This window comes from Pyrus communis, chromosome 8 (genome assembly GCF_041283825.1).
Source record: "Pyrus communis isolate YQ-2024b chromosome 8, ASM4128382v1, whole genome shotgun sequence".
NCBI lineage: Eukaryota > Viridiplantae > Streptophyta > Magnoliopsida > Rosales > Rosaceae > Pyrus > Pyrus communis.
The window spans coordinates 21,376,581-21,397,011 of NC_142572.1; the positions used below are offsets into that span (position 1 = coordinate 21,376,581).

The 20,431-nt window shown below is 36.2% G+C and overlaps 1 long non-coding RNA gene across 1 annotated transcript; it reads right to left on the bottom strand.

Moving 5' to 3' along the window:
* Positions 1 to 8,526: 8,526 nt before the first annotated feature.
* Positions 8,527 to 13,854, bottom strand: LOC148695333 (uncharacterized). The gene is made up of 2 exons (XR_015964983.1): positions 13,353 to 13,854; positions 8,527 to 8,741 (listed from the first exon to the last, which is right to left on the bottom strand). It is a non-coding gene; the product is annotated as an uncharacterized LOC148695333 (long non-coding RNA).
* Positions 13,855 to 20,431: the final 6,577 nt, after the last annotated feature.

The window sequence follows — 20,431 nt, forward strand, 5'->3', positions numbered from 1 at the left end:
TTCTTTTTATTTTATTTCGCCCAGCGAGGTCCACGTTAGTGATACATTGTTTGATTTGGACAGATTATCATCGTGTTGGGCTATTATTTCATTCAAATTATAAGTATGTACTTATTTTTTTATTAGGAAAAGGCTAGAGAAATCACATTTTCTTTGTGTATCACATAACGTGACAAGTAATGTATACATACCACATCAATTAATAAACTTATCTCATATAAATGTTAATTATATATATTATTAATTTGTCACATTATGTGATACATGTATATAATCTAACATTTTTCTAAGTGTGCCTATCAATAGCATTACTCTTTTTAACTTATAGTAGTATTAACCATACGCCACTGAGTGCCATATCAGTACCTATTAGCTTAAATGTTAAGCATTATTGGAAAAGGGTATATAAGGCCCTTATCTTATTGTTTTAAATTAAACTCATTCGGTCGTAATAACAAAAGGAGAATCTAAGGTATATAGGGAAATAAAAAATAAAAAAAATTAATGAAAATGACTTGAAAACTTTAAGTTTGAACGATAAGGAAAAAATAAAGGGTAAAGTGAATAGTACCAGGATTGACTTTTTCGTGTAAAAATATGATTTTTCGTTAAAGTGAACAGTGGGTAACCAAAGGTTTAGTCATCTATATGACTCCGTCCACTAGGCCTCTTGATTTGGGTTGGATCTTGTAAAAAGTTGATGGGCCTCATTGTGGGTTGTCTCAAAGCTTTCGCACACTGCGGTACTTGAGAAAATAAAAGGTTAGGATTAGATGCAACATGCGGGTTTGTAACTCAAGTGATTGTTCTACGTTCTATGTTATTTCTTTTATGAAATATGGTGTGATCAAGGTAACTAGAATAATGTAAGAACATTGGTCTCATTATATTTTAAAAAATCTCTCTTGAGTTAGCACGTGTGTTAAAATGGATAAAATAGTAATAAGCCAACAGTCAAAATAGTGATAGGAGATTGAGTTTTAAAATGCTTCAAGGAAAAATGTATGTAACGTGACACATTTATCTTATCAAAATAGTGTAACACTACCAAAGTATACCACTATAGTCTAATACAATAACATTTGGAAGTTTTCGTATAATTACTTTTGATGTAACGAATAAAAAGACCATAATAATACCAGATATGCTTGCACAAGGTTGAATTGATATCCAGATTTCCAATTCAGGAAAGAGGAGGAGGTGGGTCCCAGTGACCTTCCCAATGGGTGTAAACCTTGGACTCCGCAAATGTGGCGCTTGTACTACAATTGCTGATGGCGGATCACCGGCTGCTTAGACGCCGGATTTTTTTTTGTTTTGTAGAGGCTCAGGCGCAGACTGGATGTATGGCTCTAATATGCCATGTTGCAGGCTGTAGCCTTCCTAAACGCTTTTTTGACGCTTTGTTTTTGTTGTTTAGGGTCGGACGTAGGGGTAAGGGTAGGCACCCCCTAGCTAAGACCAAGACCGCTCAAGATCAGCACATCTCCTCCGATTTTGGTACGATGTAGGTAGCACCAAGGGCCTACCCCCTCAGACCATGACCTCATTGGCCTGGTCTGTGGCTGATGGGTGGAAACGTCCAGGTACAAATTCGTTTTTTATTTTTCCTTTTTTTCACCAATATTGCCGTTGGCTACATGTTTTTTGTTTTTCTATTTTTCCATTTTTTGTTTGTTCAAATGGGTACAAACTCGTTTAGAGACTCTGGGAATCTTTTGTGCGCCATTCCTGCCTCATATCCAAAGCCACACACGGTGGACAGACATTCGGGTCCATAAAAATTGGCATGTGTTATAATGAGTCGTACTTAAGATATCTATTTATGCAAATGAGTTGTTTTTTTATGTGGTAAAATATAATTCATATGGTATTCGAGTCTATAAAATAAGCATATACTAATTTATACGTAATTCGTCTAGACAATAAGCCCTAACTCCTATTCGACTAGCACCTAGTGCAACCTTGATGGATAATGTTCCATGTAGTCATGCAACCACGTAGACAAACAATATATTTTATTGGTTTTAGACCCACCCTATTTTTCTAATTTCCCACCCACCATAAAAGGTTAAAATAAACCCTACTATTTTCCCACCGACTTTATCTCCAAAATTCCCTTAACGTGACAATATAATCCGGATACCCGGGCCAACGCTGCTCATCAGCATGACCTCCAATCGCGATCCCCATTCCTGACAGCTCTGAAATTGTTAAACACCTCAAAAAGTCCCCGCCCAAAACCCCTAAAAAGGGCTGGGATCCCAAAACCCAAACTACGAAGAAAACACCCCTCTCCCTCTTTCTCCTCCCAAACCACCACCACAACCACCACCACCGCAAAAAGTCCCAGCCCCTTGATTCCTCCTCCATTTGGTTTTTAACTTTTGCAAAATCTAATTTCACTATTAGAAGTTACAAATGATAATTTGCCTTCGAGTCTAAATCTCTCTTTCTATAAGTTAGATAAATTTAGAGCATCTAGATATTATATTAATTTGGATGATTTATCTTATGATCCTTGTGCTATACTGCTATACAAATAAAAAAGTGCACATGTACAATCATGAAAATCGAATTGTGATGCTCTCGAGCTACATGAAACAAAAGAGTAACATTATACACAAACTGTATATAGGTGACCGAATCGTTTAGGATAATGCTAAAACGTCAAAGAGCCTTGCACTCTTTTCTAGCAAAACCATTCCTGATGTCATACATACATAGATATATACATACATATATATATATACATACATACATACATATATATATATACATACATACATATATATATATATATATATATATTGTTATCCGACACTATCATCAAATGAGGTACATCAGATTATATAGTCTTTGCACTCTTTTATAGTAACCAAACATGCAAAAATGGACTTAAATTAATGAGACCCCAACAAAAGCATTAGGCAGGATCGAGAGCATGTACATAATTATATGTGTGATTTAGTACGTAGCAGGCATGCATCCCATTGTCCAATTAAAGCACAGCTTAAAGTTTTGAAAGAGAAATTATACAGGAATAGAAATTCCAATTCATACCTAAATAAGGAGATCATCATTTGCCATTATTTATATTGAACGAAGAGAAACTTACTTGCATCTTAAACATTAAGATGTCACTAGTTATAATAGTATTTTGAATCAATTACATATTGTTTTGTTGTTTAATTTTTTCTCATTATAATAAATAATTGGTTTGAGATCTCACAACAATGACATCGATCATGGCGATTTAAATTTGCGTACCTATAGTAATGTTATTTATTATGCATTGATATACAAACACACACACATATATACATACTCATATACAATTGCAATTTTGTGTAAATAATTGAGAGATGAAGTCATTATTTGTTGTTTTAAGGATCACGAACCAGGGAATGAATTCAGTTTTATTTATTAAATTGATTGGTGTAGAATATTCATGCCCATTTGGAGAAATTCTTCATTTGCAACTAGCGCCTAGCACAACCTTGAAGGATAATGTTACTGTTTTTGTCCATATAGTCATGCAAGCACGTAAACAAACTATATATTTAAATCCAGTCACGTATATATATTTTATACAAAATTTTAATTGTTTTTTGTACATGTAGCTCGGGCTGATCACAAGTTTGACCTTCACAATTGTACATGTATAACTTTTTCTCTGTATCGTACAAGGATCATAAGATTGGCCATGCAAGTTGATATAACATATTTGGATGCTCTAAATTCATTTAACTTATGAAAAGAGAGATTTGAATGACTAAAAGCGACATATTCTTGTCTTTTTTTTCTTCCAATTTTGGTATATATTCGGCTTTAGGTTGATGAAGTTTTGCACGAATATAATTGCAGTCACGTTGGCTACATGTTTTTGGTTTTTCTATTTGCCTTTTTTGTTTGTCCAAAGGGGTACAAATTCGTTTAGGGACTCTAGGAATCTTTAGTATGCCACTCCTGGAACTCCACTCTATTTATCCAAAGGCACGCACACTTGGTCACTGCTCTTGTGGTTGATAATCAAGTAAAATCCCGAATACTGCTCGGCCAGGCATCATAAAGGACTTGCGACTTGTATGGGATTCTTCAAAACTATTTTCCCTATTTTCAGTACATAGGGATTGCTCTTCCTACGTTTACGGAAGGTATACTTTTCTCCTTTGAAGTAGCAGAAAAGAAATAGCATAAGAGGAGGGAAAAACTAATGAAAAAGAAATAAAAAGAACTAGTAAGAAAGAGCTAGCACGATCAACGGCGATTCTGTTGTATTCAACACACAAACAAGTATAGTTAATTCAAATTATGACACGTGATTCTAAAAAGATATATCTAGAAATAATTAATAAGTTTTTCATCTTTTGAAATTGACATACGATGACATGTAATAATTTAATATTCAAATAATGATATGGACAAAAGTAAAAAGACCTTGATAAGATTGAAAAATGAGAAAGGTTTCAAATTTCAATTAATGAAAAATGAAAATTAACGAGAGATAGAAACCTAATTTTAATTAGTGGGAAATGAAATGAGAGATAAGAATCTAATTTATGCATATATTCGCTCCTTCCCAACCAGAGGTACACACGCAAGTCAAGAGCCATAGGCTAGTTAGGGTTTCTTCAAAACTTTCAGAAGAAGGTAACTATCGAAGCACGGTTGGTCACTGCTTTTGTGGTTGATAATCAATTAAAATCCCAATACTACTCGGTCGAGCCCTAAAAATCTTCAGAAGGCGAACCCTAAAAATCCTCCCAAGTGGTCGCATCAAATCCTAGCCATGCATCATAAAGGACTTGTGACTTCATTTTCCGTCATGCTTCAATGGGATTCTTCAACACCATTTTCCCTCTTTTCAGTATATAGGGATTGCTATTCCTACGTTTATGGTAAGAGAATCAACAGCAATCATGTTGTATTCAAAACACAAATACGTGTAATTATTTATTTAAAAGTAATGTTATTCATATCATGTTTTTATACCATATTTATGTACCATCTTAGGTGGCATCTGATGTGGATAACTACATCATTTGAAAAATTTGCAAAACCCAAGAAAAAGAAGAAGAAAGACTCCTCGTATACTACAATCATCAAATAATGAATTAAATTTAAAAATCTGATTAATTCAAATGATGTGGCTATCCACATTAAATACCACCTAAGATGGTATGAAAATGTGGTAAAAAAAACGTGTTTAACATCCTATTCTTAGCATAAGGTCATGCTTGGAAAGACCGTTCATTACACTGAACCACATTAAGACTAAAGGATTTTGAGTGTTCAAACTGGAGTGTGATATTGATGGTGGTCCACAATGGATGGAGGTTGTTGAACTTGGTGATCGGGTATTATTTGTGAGCAACCTTCATTCCGCCGTTATATCCTACCCCCATGGTTAGAATGTTGAAAGAAACAGTATTTATTTAACCTTTAATTACCCGTGTTACGAATCAACCAAATGCGACTTTGGAGTATTTTTTTTCACAAATAAGAGTATTAGGCATTTTAGTTGCCCCAAGAGTCGTTCTTCGTCCCAGTTTCATACTGCACCTTTATGGTTTGTACCCAATCTTTGATACGTTAGTTTAATTAAATTTTGTTTTGTTTCCCTCTTTTAGCTGGAAAGATTTGCTTTTTTATTTTTATGAAAACTGTTTACTTCTCATACTTATATGCACTTAATACATATATAAATCATGTGATTATGTGTATTTAATGCAATCACTACATTTAATCATTTGAGAAAGAAACATAATTACATTGAGATCAAATTATATAAATATATTTAGCGTGGCGTGCAGTCTTGATTCAATAACTTTTTATTATCCAAGAATCCTGTTTCATATGGTCCATTTTCCCAACAAATGCATATCAAACACTGCAAGAAATAACGATCCAATATCCCCACTCGCCCTCACTCGCGGATGCCTCTATACTCTCATTCCAGATATGCCTACAAGTTTTTGGGCCCGCATTCCTTCCTTTTTCAAATAACTTTTACTGGGGGCCCACCACCAGTTTTGGTATTTCCGTTTTTATTTTTTTTCTTTTCCGTGGTATTAGCTATTAGGGTTTCGGGTTCACTTTTTTTCCACCAATATACCCGTTGGCTACTCGTTTTTTTGTTTTTTTTTTTGTCCAAAGGGGTACAAAACAGGTCATGCCTGGAAATGACAAAAACGACGATCTCGGGTTTCGATTCAATGCCGCCTCATACGCCTTCTTTATTTCTTTTTCTTTTTCTTTCCGGAATTGCTTTCAGTAACAACACCAAGCCTTCTCCAAAGAAAAAGTTTTCTTTCCGCCTCATACGCCTTGCTCTCCCACAATACAAACACCAAATTCTCACGTTGGAATCGTAGATTTTTGTTTATGGTCAGAATCCAAATAAAGGTTTTACATATTACCATTGTCCGTGTCAAACGATTATCATTTACTTATTATTTCCACTTTTTGAAGTTTCAATCATAAATGGCTAATGGTGGATTTCGGTTTGTGATAAAGATGAAAGTATTATTTCAGGGTAGACTGGAGTTCAGCTCATTTGATATCTTAATGTTTTAAATAAAAAGATTCAACTAGGGGTCCAAGTCGGAGTGGGTTTCTAATTTTCGACAATAAAATTTTTGAATCTAAACATTTTTTCAAAAGTTGAAATGAAAATTAGAATGGATTTACAAATTCTGATAACTAGGAATTTTTGATATAATTTTTTTTTCAAAGTGTGCACCTAACTTATTTCGGTACCAAATGTTTTGATTACTGATAGTTTGTATTGAATTATAAAATATGTTGTCAACACTGTATTTTAGTTTTAGATCTTGGTTGTTCACTGTTTTTTATATTAATCATACTTGTATATATTAAAATGAATAACAATACTAGTATTCCACCAAATAAATGACATGTAATAAAAATTTGAGAATACTCAAAAGCTTGTAAAATATTTGAACTTCCGAATGACGTGCTGAAAATTTTGAGTTTAAAAGTTGTGTTCTGATCCTATTTCAAAATTACGGGTTGGAACTTAAAAATGTAGTTCCAATCCTATCCATTCAGAAAACACCCCTAAATTAAACTTACGTTCAACCATATGTGACTCATCCGTTCAACCATGTCACTACCTGTCTCCTTCCTCTCTTTCCCTCCCTCCACCTCGCTGCCAACGCCTCTCTCTTAGCTCTCTAGACTCACTGCCTCTCTCCTTCCTCTCTTTCCTTCCCTCTCCCTCGCTGCCAACGCCTTTCTCTCTTAGCTCTCTAGACTCACTGCCTCTCCTTTCTCTCTTTCCCTCCCTCCCCCTCGCTGCCAACGCCTCTCTCTCTTAGCTCTCTAGACTCACTGCCTCTCTTCTTAGCTCTCTTAGCTCTCTAGACTCACTCCTTCCCCTTTGCTGCCAACGTATTATCATGCATTAGCTATAATTATCCCTTCCGTTTACACAACAATTTTCTTGCTTTTTGTCCTATACTCCTATTTATATTACCTAACATTAGGAGCACCGGAGGATGGGGAGGGAAACGATCAGCCGGGTCAACAACCAGGCCGCGGCCATGGCCGTGGTCGACAAGGGCGCGGTGGCGGTGGTCAACAAGATGTCCGCGACGGTGGTCAAGAAGCTGCTGCTGAACCGGTGGGTGAACTGGAAATGAAATTTACCAAAGCAACCGTATGCTTCCATTTTTTTCAAGGTTTTTTTATAGTCCCATCCATTTTATTAATTCCAGCTGTCGCGGCCAAAATGTCCTACCTATATTACTTTCGTATCACAGCTGCATTTATGTTCTGTGATGTAATTATGGTGGTGATAATTCATCATTATAGGAAAGAAATCACCTCAAAGATAGTAAGATTCTTAAGAATAGGGTGCATCAGGGAAGCAGTAGAGATATTCTTATGGGCTCTAGGTCTCTATTTACAAAATATAATAGATCCCGAATGCATAATTTGCGTTTTTACCCTATTATGTTGTTCATACTACCTGATTTCGTTTGTCTTATTTTTTAGACATAGTAGAGCCCTAAGTTTTCTTGACTTTGCCCTAGGGATAAATGCCGTAATTCTAGTGCATTTTATAAAGTTGATGGACAGTGGAAAAAACCTTAAAGTATATGAATATGCATTATTCGGGCTTTCCATTACAACTTGCATCTTTGTAGTTTTATTTAAAAGTCATCCAGAGACTGTAATTGAAGGGATTGAAAATCCACGGACCTTTTTTTCATATTTAGGCGTATTTATCTTCACCCCTACTAGGCAATGGGCCGAACATCAGTTTAATGTGGTGAAAATTTGGTGCAGTGCAGCTATAGCTGTGGCTGTCACTAAATTTAATTCTTGTTGGGTTGCAAACATACCTCAGGAGGATAGCATTTTGGCTCCCGGTTTGCGGGCACAGCCGGCACTTTACAGGTTTAACTAAATTTATTGACACATCCCGACCGTGATCGGAGCGTGCTGGCCGTCACACGAAGGTGACGTAGCCATGTGCACGTGCAGAAGCCAATAAAGTAGTAATATAAAAGTACGAATAAATTAAAACTAGCATATAAAGTACTAAACAAGTGCTAGCGTAAGTGAAACATAATTCAGAGCAGGTCTACAACAGTCCAAAAGAAAGTTGCGACAAAAGTACACCCGAAGGTGACCCTACGCTGGTGAGTATCTGTCAGAAAAGCCGGGAGAATCCTCTGGGAATACCACCTGAACGGCTACTCAACTAGAACCTGGAGGGGCGCAAAACAAAAGTGTGAGTGGGCAAAAACAAAGCTTTCGAAAACCATTTATAAATACTTTCTAACCCCTCGCCGTAAAACCTGTATACTTCCCAGAAAATAATCATATATACGTATGTATAACTATGCCAATCATGCTCAAATAATATGCCATGCCGAAATCTCATAATGATATGCAAGTGTCCAGGTATAAATCAAATCAATATCATGTAATCTGGCAGCCGGAGTCACCTAACGTGACTTGTACGGCTGCATCTAGAGCTCAAAGCTCAATCTCAATATCTAAACCTGCCCACGAGTCGGAACCACCTAAAGTGGTCTGTACGACAGGCCTGGGTGTAAATAAGTGCTACGATCACGTGAAGACTGGGCGAATAATCGCGGGTCACCTACGAGTCGGAACCACCTAAAGTGGTCTGTACGTCAGGCCTGTGCACCTACCTTGAGTCCAAGGTGAGCATAAGGTGCGGGAGGTGAACATCACGTGAAGGACTGTGCCCTGGCCACGGGCGGGAGCACTAACACCGGGGGTGCAGGTTATGAGCTCTCTAACTATCTCAAATCACTACTGAAACATAAATGTGAATAACGCTTACCTGGCACTTACCTGTGCGTCCACTGCACCCAATACGCATATCATTTACTTACCTGTGCGTCCACTGCACCCATTGTCCGTGTCAAACGATTATCATTTACTTATTATCTCCACTTTTTGAAGTTTCAATCATAAATGGCTAATGGTGGATTTCGGTTTGTGATAAAGATGAAAGTATTATTTCAGGGTAGACTGGAGTTCAGCTCATTTGATATCTTAATGTTTTAAATAATAAGATTCAACTAGGGGTCCAAGTCGGAGTGGGTTTCTAATTTTTGACAATAAAATTTTTGAATCTGAACATTTTTTCAAAAGTTGAAATGAAAATTAGAATGGATTTACAAATTCTGATAACTAGGAATTTTTGATATAATTTTTTTTTCAAAGTGTGCACCTAACTTATTTCGGTACCAAATGTTTTGATTACTGATAGTTTGTACTGAATTATAAAATATGTTGTCAACTCCGTATTTTAGTTTTAGATCTTGGTTGTTCACTATTTTTAATATTAATCATACTTGTATATATTAAAATGAATAACAATACTAGTATTCCACCAAATAAATGACATGTAATAAAAATTTGAGAATACTCAAAAGCTTGTAAAATATTTGAACTTCCGAATGACGTGCTGAAAATTTTGAGTTTAAAAGTTGTGTTCTAATCCTATTTCAAAATTACGGGTTGGAACTTAAAAATGTAGTTCCAATCCTATCCATTCAGAAAACACCCCTAAATTAAACTTACGTTCAACCATATGTGACTCATCCATTCAACCATGTCACGAAAATGTTTAAATGAATTAGTAATGCTATGTTATGGACACAACCGAGCGTTTCCATCCATTGGTTAGGCAGGACCACGGTTGTGACCGTTGGATGGTTGAGACTTTTAGATCAAGGGGTTTGATCATGTAGTTGAAAGAGCGGTGTACCTTTTCGACAGCTCGGCATAAAATCGACAAGGATTTTGGTTTTGTTTCTTAACAAAATAGATAATAACAGAGAGTTTTGTCTACATGTATTAGAGAAACCCACATCATTCAGTCTTTATCATACATTTTCAAGTGTGTTAATATTGCCTGCAAAAATATGTTGTTTCGACTTGCATGGCCGGTCTTATGATATTTGTTTATGCAAAGAACTCTAGAACATTTGAGTTCAAATTTCTCTTTCGACAAGTTAAGTGAATTCAGAGCATATCCAAATATGTTACTTCAACTTGCATAATCGATCTCATGATTATTGTATGACACAAATAAAACGTGCACATGTACAATTGTGAAAACCGAACTTTTTATGCCCACCAGCGATATGAACAAAAACAGTAACATTTTGCATAAAATGTATATATAAGTGACCGGGTTTAAAAATCTAGCTTGTCTACATACTTGTATGACTACATGGACAAAAACAGTAATAGTGTCGATTAAATTAAATGTATAAAGTTGATTGCTAAAGGAATGCAAGGGTATAATGGTATTTTGGATATCAGTGGACGGAGAGGGATGGTGGTATTAAGTTTTAGGTTGAGGAAGTTTTGCACCAGTATACCGTTGCGGTCACCGTGTTTTTTTATTAGCTCTATATATACAGCTACATCCTCCATTCCCTCACTATATACCGCTACCCAGTCCTCCACTCGCTCTTCCTCTTCTATTTCTCTCTAGGATCACTACATGTCTCCTTCTCTTTCCCCCTCGCTGCCAACGCCTCTCTCTTAGCCCTCTAGACTCACTGCCTCTCTTTCCTTCCCTCTCCTTTCTCTTCCTCCCCCTCGCTGCCAACCTCTCTAGACTCACTGCCTCTTTTTCCCTCCCTCCACCTCGCCGCCAACACCTCTCTCTTAGCTCTCTAGACTCACTGCTTCTTTTTCCCTCCCTCCACCTCGCCGCCAACACCTCTCTCTTAGCTCTCTAGACTCACTGCCTCTTTTTCCCTCCCTCCACCTCGCCGCCAACACCTCTCTCTTAGCTCTCTAGACTCACTGCTTCTTTTTCCCTCCCTCCACCTCGCCGCCAACGCCTCTCTCTTAGCTCTCTAGACTCACTGCTTGTCTCATTCCTCTCTTTCCCTCCTCCCCACCAATGCCTCTCTCTCTTAGCTATTTAGACTCACTGCCTCTCTCCTTCCCCCTTGCTGCCAACGCCTCTCTCTCTTAGCTCTCTACACTCACTGCCTCTCTTCTTAGCTCTCTTAGTATCGTCCAAATGACTCATTCGCTACCAACGTATTATCATGCATTACCTATAATTATCACTTCCGTTTACGTAGCAATTTTCTTGCTTTTTGTCCTATACTCCTGTTTTTATTACCTAACGGTAGGACCACCGGAGGATGGGGAGGGAAACGATCAACCAGGTCAACAAGCAGACCGCGGCCATGGCCGTGGTCGACAAAGGTGCGGCGGCGATGGTCAAGAAGTTGTTGCTGAACCGGTGGGTGAACTGGAAATCAAATTGACCAAAGCAACCGTATGCTTCCATCAATTTGATTTCCAGTTCAGCAACAACTTCTAGACCATCGCTGCCGACATCTTGTTGACCACGGCCGCCGCACCCTTGTCGACCACGGCCATGGCCGCGGTCTACTTGTTGACCCGGCTGATCGTTTCCCTCCCCATCGTCATGTGGTCCTACCGTTAGGTAATAAAAACAGGAGTATAGGACAAAAAGCAAGAAAATTGATGCGTAAACGGAAAGGATAATTATAGGTAATGCATGATAATACGTTGGCAGCGAATAAGTCATTTGGACGATACTAAGAGAGCTAAGAAGAGAGGCAGTGAGAGAGAGAGGCGTAGACACCAAGGGGGAAGGAGAGGAAGGAGAGAGGCAGTGAGTCTAGATAGCTAAGAGAGAGAGGCATTGGCGGCGAGGGGGAGGGAGGGAAAGAGAGGAAGGAGACAAGCAGTGAGTCTAGAGAGCTAAGAGAGAGGCATTGGCGACGAGGTGGAGGGAGGGAAAGAGAGGAAGAGAGGCAATGAGTCTAGAGAGCTAAGAGAGAGAGGCGTTGGCGGCGAGGGGGAGGAAGGGAAAGAAAGAAAGGAGAGGCAGTAAGTCTAGAGAGCTAAGAGAGAAAGGCGTTGGCGGCTAGGGAGAGGGAATGAAAGAGAGGCAGTGAGTCTAGAGGGCTAAGAGAGAGAGGCGTTGGCGGCGAGGGGGAGGAAGGGAAAGAGAGGAAGGAGACATGTAGTGATCCTAGAGAGCTAAGAGAGAGAAATAGAAGAGCACATGTCCAATTGTGAAAATCGAACTTGTAATGCGCAGCAGCGATATGACGAAGTTTCCGAATACACACAATTCCAACACATTCACAAAACCAACACATTCACAACACTTGGTGAAAGATCAACCATTATACACACAATTCCAACACATTCACAAAACCAAAAGAAAAGGCAGATCTAACATATATAGTCTCAGAACAACTGAACGGACATCAACTACGAAGTTTCCGAATCCTAATACCTCAATTAGCACATGAAAGTGAATGCCACTGTTTCGTCCCGCTTTAACCCAAATCTGCTTCAACCTCAAAGAATATGAACACTAACAATTGACCAAACCCAACCCACATATCAGCTAAAATCTATTCAAATAAAAAACAAAAGAAACTGAAATGTGACCCCTCAACATAGTGAACAGTTTCCACAAAAGGAAAGTTTAATTAGATGGAAGCATACACAAGCAAAAGCAAATAGCTTGGAAAGTGGAAATCCATTCCGTACTAAACACAGCTGCTTCCATGAACCTAATCAAAGTATAAAGCCCTAACCCGCTGTTTGGTTCCCGGGAATATGAAATAACAAAGAAAACATATAACAGACAACTAATCAAAGTACCAAAATCCCAAATTTTCCCATCTCTTCCCGCAATTTCTCAGCAATCAAACCATTAACTCCTAACTGAAATTTTCGAGGGAAAAAACCCAAAAAAGCTCAAACCCCAAATCGTCAAATAAATAAAAAAAGTGAATAATAAAACTGAAAAAACTGAAAGAGCTCACCTTGAGGACAACGACGGCGAATCTGAGAGAGGGACATGGACGACGCCGCATAATCACCTCCATAAAATGCGGGAAACTGAAAAACTATGGGCACCGATTCCATCAAATCGCCCGCGAGTTTCCGATCGGCTTTAAAACCCACAAAAATCGCTGGCTCTTCTGCATTTCAAATTGACCCAATAATTTAACCTACGAAATAATCTATTTCCCTTCTAAAGAGAAACAAAAATCGACGGAGACCGCTTTGGGCTTTTGGGGTTCGATTCGAAAGCGCCGAACAGTGTGGGTCTTCGGTGCTTCGAGAGCCTAAAAAATGCTGCCGCTTTCGACGACTGATTCGAACGAGGAGCTCTTTGGTCCGGCCACTGAAAGTTTCGGCCTTTCGGGAATGTGAAGAACGCGGAATCAGTGACAGTGGAGGAGGGGGGAGAGAGAGAGGAGGTGCTATAAAATCAGATGGATTGGGTGGGAGTGGGTACAGCTGATGATTTTATTAATCTTTTTTATTTTTATTATATTTTCATCTTTCATAATTTTTTTCGTTATTTATTTATTTTTAAATTGGGAAAAGCTGGAAAGCAATGACCTTGATGTTTGGCGGAATTACATTATGCCCATTGAATGTTTTAATTTCGGGAATTGTTATTAGCATTCCAAAAATCTCATTATACATTCCAAACTTTTTACACTTGCGAGGAGTGTAAAATAAAAATTTTCAAATGTCAACAACACTTCTCTTAATTTGTCTATGTTTATTAATGTTAATGTCGCTTTAACTTTCCATAATTTGTATCTCTATTAAATTAATTAATTTTTTTTCTATTTTAGGAAACGTATTTGGCAATGTTTCCTGAAATTTAAGCCTTATTTCCACATTGCCATCTCAACTTTAAATTTGATTCTGAGCTCCTTAAATTTTTAATTTTTGTTAACATCCCCACGTTATTACTTCTAAACTATCATATCAAATCGATACTTATATTTATACATTTGTCCAAAGTAGTTTTTGAATTTCTTGCAACTGCGTAGTTTCAATTTAGATTTAGAGAACTCATATGGAAGTGCATTTAAAATAGCTGAAAGCGCTTTTAATGTAATATTTTTAGAATCAATTATTAATAAAATGCAAGTAAATTTTCGAAAAATACTTTAAATGCTTCTTATAAGAAACACGTAATTAGTACTTCTTCAGGTACTTTTAAAATAAATAAATTCAAGATGAGTCAGTTTCTTTTCATAACTCAATTTTTATATATCTAAATATTACCAACTTTTCTTGGACAAATTGATCACACGCTATTACACGTGGTAAAATTAATGGAAAATAATGATATAACTAATAATTAAAAGTTTAATTTGAAGAGAAAAAACAATTAAAAGTTTAAATTGCTCACATTAAATTTGAAAATTCAAAAGGTAATGTAAAACAAATCTAAAGATCCACCCAACCGGCAATGTAAAAGTTTTTCTTTTTGGTTTTTGTGTTGAATTCTTTTGATTTATTTTTAAGCAAAAGAAATTCATATCGATATGAATTGGCTTTATTCATAAAAAAAATTTATTTGATAATGTAAAGTGGATAAGGTCATGACGGTCCACCACCCCCAAAATGTGGATTAACCAAATTATCAATTATTAAAAGCCATATTAAAAAATTATTATGCTTCAATTTTAATTTTCTGTTTTTTTATTGGTGATGTGGTGCATCATATTTCTTAATTATTATTTTTAGTGAATTTAGACATGACAATTTAGAATTTAATAGGCTACTCTATTCTGATGTTGTATATAGTTGTAAAGGTCAAAATTAAAAAAAGAAAAAACCGTAAATTATGCTAGCACATTCGTTCAAATTTTTTTTCTTCTAATTGAGTTTGAGAAACGATAAGTTATGATTTGCTTTGCCACACACTTTGTTAGATGTGAGTTTGGCCTACTAACCCCAATGATTGTGCTTTATGTGACTTCAACAGGAAGTGATAATAAATCTTTAACAAAAATCTTCATATAACTAATCGCTTTAAATGCTCCGCTTAGCTACTTGGCTCGGCCGAGCACATTGGTCCAATTGTAGGTTAAAATATGCATGCATGTTTTTCAAATCTGAGAAGAAAATTACTTTCATTACCTTGGTCAGTCTTTAGCTTAAAGAGGAATTGCTCTCTCTTTTGATTTGAGTGGGATTCTAATTATTTAACTTTAAACAAGAAAGGACCGAAACTTGAGTGTACTTGAGAGAGCATCACACTAAAAAACGAGGGATACCATAATACCTGGTTAATCTTAAACCCCATGTTTTACCAAGAACAAGAAACTAAGAATCAAATTTGTCGACATCAGTGAAACAAATCCACTTGTTTAAAAAGGGTACGATTTGAATTTGATAGTGTGGGTAAGCTAGAAAGTTTGATTGATTTACTGGTATCCGAGTGACTGCTCATTGAGTTGATGGCTGCATACACTCGAAAGTCCATGCCTACAAATCTCAGTCTCATAAATTAAATATTAATTTGGTCAAAAATTGGAAACTCTGACGGTGTGACAAAACCTTTCTGTCAATGTGATGTCAAAAACTTGTTGGTCCCATTCAACTTGAACAATGTTGAATCCCATCTCTTGGAAGAGATATTTCAATGTCAACATGGTTCGGGACTGAGTGTATAATTTAATTGGTTAAGATATTTAAAATAAAATTCCGACTAATTATATTACAACATTTGATGTATCGGACCGTATTTTTAAGATACTGAAAAATTTATTTCTCTCCTCACATATTTGCTCCATTGCATTAATTATATAAAATGCAAAAATATATGGATTCTTATCCTCAAAGCTCTACACAGAAAATTAGACTAAATAATCATCAACCATGGTTCATGAGCACAAGATTCCCAACAAATATTAATAAACTAAAAAACTGTAGTTAGTATAGGTTTTATTCTTTGCTTATTTGGAAATACATAAAATCCAAAATATTGAAAGAAAAGAATGAAAGTCGAATTCTTATTTGAAAGCTGAAATAACTGTTTGCAAACGAATGTGTAAGTCGTCGTTTCGACAAAAAAAAAAGGTATAAGTTGTCAAATATGAAGTTTTGAATCACAAGTTATTTATCTCTCGTTGGTCATCATTCTCAGCTTGTGTATGGTGATACCTCAACTTAACTGTGATCTAGTTAGCTTGTAAACTATGATTAGTACTAAAGCTCGCCTAACTTCTTAAGTTTGCTTTGAACATTGGAAAGGGAAGGGCATATAAATGAGGAGGGCAGTTGTTTAGGTTTGGTATTTTGCTGACCTACATCCTCGGCTTAAGCATATTTGTTAATTTCTTGATACTTTGACCTTCTCTCCTTCACGTTTGTCTAATCTTAAATCTAATTAGGTCGTGTTTAATTATATTGTTTTATAATTAGGCATAAACTAATCTATCATTGTCCCTAAAGGTGGTTGGTTACTGATATGTTAGTTAGAATGCAGCTCATCCAACATATCCAAAATGGACATTAATATTAAAATTTTAATAAATTAGTTTGTTTTTGTTGGCTTGTTATCTGTGTTTTTTTAATACGTACTGTTTCCCCCAACTTGCACGGATCATAGTTGAATCAAGTGCTGCAAATGGTCCCTGTTAGGTCGACTGCCATAATTTCATCCAGATTATATGAAGAGGTAATACTTTCTGATAAGCTACCATTGATGCATAAACTAAAAAGGTACACATAGCTCAACAATAATAACCAAGAAAATTAATAATTACCCAACAAGTCAAATAGGATGCCTCTTTGTGCAAGTTTTAATCAGCTATCATCAATAATTCACGTTCTTTGTGTTGTTAGTTTAAACGTTGCATGTGTACGCGTTTTTGGCGATTAGGTTTCTTAAAAGTTTAATAATTTATGCTTTACAAGTTTTTGCATGGCGTATATATAATCATCTATGCACGCGAACTAATTAAACCAGACATTTATCGTGTTTGCACATGCAAACAAGGATAACTCACTATCCAATTACCATTTTAGGGTTTCTACGTGAAGTCGTAACAGAAGCTGGATTTGTTTCTTTGATGTTTAGTCAGAAGCTTGATCCAACGTGGTTAGACCGAGCTATGGAACCAAAAGGAAAATGACCAAACACTCGATGTTTTTCTTCCTCTTTTGGGTTGAATACACGAAGCAAACACCAAAAGCTCACTAATTATCATATCAATATCCTTCTGATAAGGACTCCACCCCTATTGACCTCCTTTTTGTTCATCAACGTGTTGCTTAAAGGACTATCGGTTGACGTCAAATTGCTGAAATTAAACATTCGGCATGTGGTGAGTACGTGTTGCTTAAAGGACTCCCACCATCACAATATTTCAGTAATTTTCTGGGTCACTAAAATTACTGTATATATCTAATTTTAAATTGACTTGGTCATTGCTTGGTCTTCCACACCAATCCAAAAACAAGGCTAAATTGGTAAATTCATCAAAACCTGGTACGCAACCAGCAGAAAAGCCAGCCTGTTCCCTTCCCTCCCACCCCCACTTAAACACCATGACCCAACCACTCCCACCCTCACCAGAGAAAAATGCGTGACAGAGTCCTCACCATAACATAACCTACATCCTCATTTTCCTCCTCAGTATACCCACCTCACTCTCCATGTACCCTCCTCCCAAATCCCACTTCTTGTGCTCAACACACACACACACACACAATTGCAATTTTGTGTAAATAATTGAGAGATGAAGTCATTATTCGTTGTTTTGAGGATTACGAAGCAGGAAATGAATTCAGTTTTATTTATTAAATTGATTAGTGTACAATATTCATGTTAATTTGGAGAAATTCTTAATTTGCTTCTCAATTTATAGCTAGATCGCTTCTTAAAAAATAAATATTTGTATATTGTAAAACATAAAATAAATACATGCAATTAGCATGGGTACATATATTCAGCAAAAATAATATGGGTACAAATCAAATTAAAAATATGGGTACATATTAAATTTAAAACTATGGGTACAAATTGAAATTAAGAAGAATATTGGTCCAAATTTGAAAAATGATACAAATTAAAAGTAGAAATATATGAAACAGACAAACAAATATGGGTACAAATTGAAATTAAAAAGAGTAATGGTACAAATTTGAAAAATGAGTACAAATTAAAAACAAAAATATATGAAAAATTCTAAAAAGATATATCTAGAAATAATTAATAAGTTTTTCATCTTTTGAAATTGACATACGATGACATGTAATAATTTAATATTCAAATAATGATATGGACAAAAGTAAAAAGACCTTGATAAGATTGAAAAATGAGAAGGGTTTCAAATTTCAATTAATGAAAAATGAAAAATGAAAATTAACGAGAGATAGAAACCTAATTTTAATTAGTGGGAAATGAAATGAGAGATAAGAATCTAATTTATGCATAAATTCGCTCCTTCCCAACCAGAGGTACACACGCAAGTCAAGAGCCATAGGCTAGTTAGGGTTTCTTCAAAACTTTCAGAAGAAGGTAACTATCGAAGCACGGTTGGTCACTGCTTTTGTGGTTGATAATCAATTAAAATCCCAATACTACTCGGTCGAGCCCTAAAAATCTTCAGAAGGCGAACCCTAAAAATCCTCCCAAGTGGTCGCATCAAATCCAAGCCATGCATCATAAAGGACTTGTGACTTCATTTTCCGTCATGCTTCAATGGGATTCTTCAACACCATTTTCCCTCTTTTCAGTATATAGGGATTGCTATTCCTACGTTTATGGTAAGAGAATCAACAGCAATCATGTTGTATTCAAAACACAAATACGTGTAATTATTTATTTAAAAGTAATGTTATTCATATCATGTTTTTATACCACATTTATGTACCATCTTAGGTGGCATCTGATGTGGATAACTACATCATTTGAAAAATTTGCAAAACCCAAGAAAAAGAAGAAGAAAGACTCCTCGTATACTACAATCATCAAATAATGAATTAAATTAAAAAATCTGATTAATTCAAATGATGTGGCTGTCCACATTAAATACCACCTAAGATGGTATGAAAATGTGATAAAAAAAACGTGTTTAACATCCTATTCTTAGCATAAGGTCATGCTTGGAAAGACCGTTCATTACACTGAACCACATTAAGACTAAAGGATTTCGAGTGTTCAAACTGGAGTGTGATATTGATGGTGGTCCACAATGGATGGAGGTTGTTGAACTTGGTGATCGGGTATTATTTGTGAGCAACCTTCATTCCGCCGTTCTATCCTACCCCCATAGTTAGAATGTTGAAAGAAACAGTATTTATTTAACCTTTAATTACCCGTGTTACGAATCAACTAAATGCGACTTTGGAGTATTTTTTTCACAAATAAGAGTATTAGGCATTTTAGTTGCCCCAAGAGTCGTTCTTCGTCCCAGTTTCATACTGCACCTTTATGGTTTGTACCCAATCTTTGATACGTTAGTTTAATTAAATTTTGTTTTGTTTCCCTCTTTTAGCTGGAAAGATTTGCTTTTTTATTTTTATGAAAACTGTTTACTTCTCATACTTATATGCACTTAATACATATATAAATCATATGATTATGTGTATTTAATGCAATCACTACATTTAATCATTCAAGAAAGAAACATAACTACATTGAGATCAAATTATATAAATATATTTAGCGTGGCGTGCAGTCTTGATTCAATAACTTTTTATTATCCAAGAATCCTGTTTCATATGGTCCATTTTCCCAACAAATGCATATCAAACACTGCAAGAAATAACGATCCAATATCCCCACTCGCCCTCACTCGCGGATGCCTCTATACTCTCATTCCAGATATGCCTACAAGTTTTTGGGCCCGCATTCCTTCCTTTTTCAAATAACTTTTACTGGGGGCCCACCACCAGTTTTGGTATTTCCGTTTTTATTTTTTTTCTTTTCCGTGGTATTAGCTATTAGGGTTTCGGGTTCACTTTTTTTCCACCAATATACCCGTTGGCTACTCGTTTTTTTGTTTTTTTTTTTGTCCAAAGGGGTACAAAACAGGTCATGCCTGGAAATGACAAAAACGACGATCTCGGGTTTCGATTC